Source organism: Microtus pennsylvanicus, assembly GCF_037038515.1.
Source record: "Microtus pennsylvanicus isolate mMicPen1 chromosome Y unlocalized genomic scaffold, mMicPen1.hap1 SUPER_Y_unloc_5, whole genome shotgun sequence".
NCBI lineage: Eukaryota > Metazoa > Chordata > Mammalia > Rodentia > Cricetidae > Microtus > Microtus pennsylvanicus.
In genome coordinates, this window is record NW_027460883.1 from 201,872 (window position 1) to 207,868 (window position 5,997).

The 5,997-nt window shown below is 42.8% G+C and overlaps 1 non-coding gene across 1 annotated transcript; it reads left to right on the forward strand.

Annotated features, from left to right (window-relative positions):
- Window positions 1–4,073: 4,073 nt before the first annotated feature.
- On the forward strand, window positions 4,074–4,146 carry Trnak-cuu (transfer RNA lysine (anticodon CUU)). The gene has a single exon. It is a non-coding gene; the product is annotated as a tRNA-Lys (tRNA).
- Window positions 4,147–5,997: the final 1,851 nt, after the last annotated feature.

Below are 5,997 nucleotides of genomic sequence, written 5' to 3' on the forward strand. Positions count from 1 at the left end.
AATTCCTCAGTCCACAGAAATGGCAAAGATCCTCTTTGTCCATATGTGTTTTAAAAGATAATTATTTCTAATAGGTGCTGTTGCACAGATTAAGGTTTCTTTCTTTTGGCAGTTTGACTCACAGTACTCACTTCTCTAATGAAGATACAGAATATCTTTATGTAACCAACCTGGATCTGGATCAGGAGACACAATAGAGAGAGCCAGTGGACTGGAGTGCCATGACCTTGGGCAGGTGGTTATAGATCAGCCAACTAACCAGTAGCTTGAGTGGTAAGGAGAGGAGTGGCTGTTCTTTGAATTCTTTGCCATCTGTTCAGATATTTCTTTCTCACTTTAGGTATAGGCATAGCTTCCTCTCTCATTGATATAGTAAGTCAGGAAGTAGGTTTCTCAGTAAAGGTCAATTGCATTTTGCAGCAGGAATATGTCTCTGATACACATATACTGAGCTGTAGACAAGAGTTTGATAATTTTCCTATTAATTTCTTAAGAACATATTCCATTTAGGTATCCAAATCGGCATTCTATTTTGTTTACTCCACCTACCTATGGAGGGGAGCATAGCTTCTCTGAGCTCACTACCTCTTCCTCCGAGCATTCTATTTTGTTTACTACACCTACCTATGTTCTAACCTATCAGCTGAAGCGGATTCTTTCTTTAATTAATCAATAAACTTCTTCTGCCACTTTATCCTTTCAACAGCTTGCCCATATAAATCTCCCATGTGTCTTCTGTTGTATAATCTTTCATTTGTAAAGAACTTGCACTCTCAGGGGAGGATTTTTCTGACATCTCTGTGGATGGAGATCATATGAGGAAGATCAGATGAGCAACCATGACAACTCTAATGCTGTAGAGTTAGGTGGATCAGAGATTGATGGCTGACATTCCTGTGCTATGCATCAGATGCCCCTGAACTCTGGCCCTGTTGACAGACAGGCAGACATCAAGTTGGTCACACATACTTAACTCATTCAGGTTCACAGATACTGTAAATGGAGTTTTAATTCTTCTCCTAAACTAATAAAAAAACCAAGATTAGTAGAAGAGAAGAGCCTGAAGTAAGGCCTCAAAATGGGTCATTTTGCAAAGGAAAGGTTACCTGCCTCCATGTATGCTGTCTCCCTTTCTTAGTCAAATCCATCCTTCCAGTGTCTAGCTAACAGCTAACCACAGCATTGAACCCAACTGCCTTTGATTTCTGAAATAAGTGATGTCCCCTTAAGGTCTCATAACAGCACAGGAAGGTTTGTAAGACTGTCCCAGCAACAATTTAAAGCAATTCTAGGACACCAAAGATGCAGCAAATTTGGTTAATTGGTAATAGAGATCGTTCTGATGGGACAAAATAATTTAGAATTAAACAGATTGGTGTACTCACGATGAATTTATGTGATATGGCACACACAGGCTTCTGGTTCTGAATACTTCATGCTCGGTGGGTTTTGGAGATTGTCGTGACCCTGAACCTAGCTGGAGGCTTTGGGGCCTTGAAAGGACAAGACTTAATATTTCAGGACATCCTTGTACTTGGTCCCCACTGTTTACTGATTTCCTTACAGAGAATGAGCAGCCATCTACTCCTGCTGCCATGCCTTCCCCACATGAACAGAGAGAAGTCCCTATACACACAGGTCGCTTGTATCACATGTGAAGGCATAAGTCACAAACAAACTCCCACAGCAGTTTAGAATTGTGATTAATAGAATGATTAGTTCTTGAAAGGGGAAAAACTTAGAGATCACAATCCCTTACTGTAGTAATATGGACGGTGGCAGGGTTGCGTCCCCAAATCCCCAGCCGCCTGGCTCGGCTAGCTTATGCCCCAAATAATTACACGGACACTGTATTCTTTTAAACACTGCTCTGGCCCATTTCTAATCATCTGTGTAGCGCCCCTAGGTGCGCTTACCGGGAAGATTCTAGCCTAAGTCCATCCTGGGTTGGAGCTTCATAGTGTGCATCTTCCCTGGAGCAGGTAGCATGTCGTCTCTCCTGTGTCTGCTCCGGAGAGCAGAGCTGCGGAGTCTGACCTCACTTCCTCTTCCTCCTGGCATCTGTTCTGTCTACTCCTCCCACCTATCTTCTAACCAATGAAATGGGCCGAGGCAGTTCCTTTATTGCTTAGCCAATGAAATCAACAGATTGATATATGACACTCCCACATCACTTCCACTTTTTCTGTTTAAACAAAAAAAGGAAGGCTTCAACCTTAACATAGCAAAATTACATATAACAAAACAGTTATCAAATAAAAATTACATCAGAAACATTCATACATATAACAAAATTAACCGTAAATCTCTATCAATAAAGCAAAATCTATACTAATGCAAATTATTCATGTCTATATCATATCCCCCTTTAAATGTAAAAGAACATTTATAAACTATATTTGGGAACATGGGCGCAGTTTTTTCTCTCCAAACTGCTTCCTGCTGAATGAGGGCGCTGTTAATCAGATCATTTAGGGTGTAACCTGTGTGCCAGGTTTATCTCAGTTGGCAGTTGAGTGACGTAATTTTTTGAGGGCGTTCACAGGAACATTTCAGGAGGTCGTGGTCTATCATACCAAATCGGGATAGAAGAAATCCAAAGGGTCTGGTCCTCTGTGAAAACAAAAGAAGACTCTCTCCAAAGCATCATATCCTTAGACCCAAATTCTGATATCATACCCTCATGATATCCGTTCTGGTTCCACTGGGCAGCCCATATAATGAAATGTCTCTCTGTCCTTAGCTCCTTCACAGTCAAAAATTTTAAAGAAAACACAATAATACAAAGAATCCAGACTCTCTGTGAATTTTTCTTTACGCGGCTTATTTTTACTCTATCACTTTACTTTATTCTGTCTCTTTAAAGACTTTACCTTTTTTTTTTAAACCATTAACTTTATTCTCTATATTCTTTTTCTTCTCTCTCCCAAGCCTACGTATATTCATCCAACAGTCTGACTCGTTTAGTGGTCTGAATCTGTCCTATTGTGAATCTGCAATTTTTTACTATCCAGGAGCACTTTTGATTTGCGCCTTTAAATCACTAGGCGCTTAAGAATCTAAGCTGTGACATTCCTACGTTAACTTTTTGCTTTTTGAGCGCACATCTGTAAACCAGGCTGTCTTTGAACTCTCAGAGATCCGCCTGTCTCTGCCTCCCAGGCATTGGGATTAAAGGTGTTTGCTACTACACCTTGAACTCACAGAGATCTGTTTGTCTCTGCCTTCTAGGCACTGGGATTAAAGGCGTGTGCTACCACACCTTGAAGTCACAGAGGTCTATCTCCCTCTGCCTCCCAAGTGTTGGGATTAAAGGTGTGTACACACAACAACTCTCTTCCTTTTTTTTTTGTTTTTTGCTTTAAGAACTTCAACTTTCAGCTTGCATATATTTTAACACACTTTAAACCATTCAGAAATTTTCTCTGTCTTTGAATCTCTCTTTAACTGTATATCTCTCTTTTTCTGACCACGTGAGTCTTTAATTTGCCAAGCAATCTCAGTAGGACTAAAGGCATGGCTTTGCCAGCTAGATCCAGTCCATTCCTTAGCTTTCCAGCCTCATGGCAGATATACAGGCTGCAGCCATGTTTATAGCCACACCTCTATGGCGGTTCAAGGTCCCTGCCAGCCAGCAAGCTACAACAGACAACACTCAAATCCTCTCTCGGTAGCTGGCCCTCCTGCCTCAAACAGTCAGAGTTTGCCCTGGCAGGATGGCCCAGAAAGCCGGCATTTTTAAACAGCGCAGCTTTTTTCCTGCTACGGCTGAAAACCGAAAAACATGCGTTCAGCTTTTCGTCAACACTGTTTAAGTGTTTCGTGGCAGGACCTCTTAATGAGCTGCAGGCTTTGCAGCTGAAGCTGAGTCAGGAAGCCTCTCTTAGATGAGGCGCTTGCTTGCCTCTAGCAAGTAGAGCAGACCCAAGAAATTGCCGTAAGAAACATGCTTTACTCTATTCTTTTCTAAGCTTTCTCAGGCTTTCTGTGGACTCAGTTAGCCACACGTCTGGGCGTCATTTGTAGTAATATGGACGGCGTCAGGGTTGCGTCCCCAAATCCCCAGCCGCCTGGCCCGGCTAGCTCAGTCGGTAGAGCATGGGACTCTTAATCCCAGGGTCGTGGGTTCGAGCCCCACGTTGGGCGCCATTTGTAGTAATATGGACGGCGGCAGGGTTGCGTCCCCAAATCCCCAGCCGCCTGGCTCGGCTAGCTTATGCCCCAAATAATTACACGGACACTGTATTCTTTTAAACACTGCTCTGGCCCATTTCTAATCATCTGTGTAGCGCCCCTAGGTGCGCATACCGGGAAGATTCTAGCCTAAGTCCATCCTGGGTTGGAGCTTCATAGCGTGCGTCTTCCCTGGAGCAGGTAGCATGGCGTCTCTCCTGCGTCTGCTCCGGAGAGCAGAGCTGCGGAGTCTGCCCTCACTTCCTCTTCCTCCTGGCATTCTGTTCTGTCTACTCCTCCCACCTATCTTCTAACCAATGAAATGGGCCGAGGCAGTTCCTTTATTGCTTAGCCAATGAAATCAACAGATTGATATACGACACTCACACATCACCTTACAAAAGCCCTCTGCAGAATCAGAAAAGGAGCCTAGTAGCTGGAAGGGAAGCTCAAGCAAGAGATCAAGCTGAAGGTAGAAGTTGCTTTTTAAAAGAGAGAGAGACCACAACTCAATGGGCTGGTATCTCAGTGGCTATTCAGGAAACATCACAGAGAAAGGATCTGCTTCATGCATGAGAGTCACCGATGAGAGTCACCCTTTAAGAAAAAAACCCATCAAAACTCCCAATAACATCATCAGCATTCAACAACATGTCTATGATTTCTTTGCCTTGCCTTTGATTGTGCAGTAAATGATGCTGATAGTTAATCTGTGCAATTAATGCAAATTTCCTTGTAACTGACTAGACAGAATTGACAGGTTATCTTAAACACAGCAGGGAGTCACTCTACGATGGAACTGGTTCATCATCACCTGTGTGACAGTGACATAATTAAGATCTTTCCTTTGTCTATAAATCTCATTATGTTCAACATGATATGTTGTCATACAGATTTCTTAGGGTTTTGTCCCACTGGTGGTTTCCTTGGTATGCTTACATAATTTTTGCCAGATCCGATCAGTTTTGCCATGCACTCTCAGCTCCACGTCATTGTGTTCCCCTTATGTTCCAGTCCAGGCATTTTAGACCTCTTGTAACTGTTGTAAGAGTATCTCATGTTCCACCTAAATGATTTAGGGTTTTATTTAGGCTGGGTTTTATCTTCCATCACTGAGTTCATTGACTTTCCTTGGGCGTAATTCCTGGGACACTGAGCCCAACTCCTGGGGGATTCCTCCCGTTATTTCTTCTTTCTTAGATAGTTTACACTCTCACTATTACTGTGAGAGTGTTTCTGTAGCAAATATTCTTCTCAAGATGAGAAGAAACTTCAATATTACAATCCATTTGTTATTGTGATTTAAATACACACACACAAACACACACAAGTTAATGCACATACACTGATGATATCTCAATTAATGGGGCCATTCTGGGGATGTCAAGATCGATATCTCTCGAGTGGTTCTCAGAAGGCCATAGGGTGACCCTCTCTAGGTACTTAATCAGGGAGGAGAGGTTGACTGCACTGTGAAATGTCCCTAGGAACTGTGTGTGCCTTGTCCCATAGTCAGACTGATGATTGACTATCTTGAAAACCACCATGGAACTTTTGTTTGGCAAATGATGGAGATCAAGTCAGGGTCAAAATCAGAAAACTAGATGGAGCTTCCAAGCTCCAGTGGAAGAGCAGATGGATGGAGGAAAAGAGCAAGGATGTCAGGAATATAAGGGCTTGGTCCACACTATGAGACACTGTGCCTGAACTAAGGGGATTTCAACTAATCCAGTGACCTGGGAATGAAAGAACATGGGATCAAACTGGAAGCTCTGAATGTGGCTGACAATTGGGGCAGACGGAGAAGCCAAAGATAATGGCACT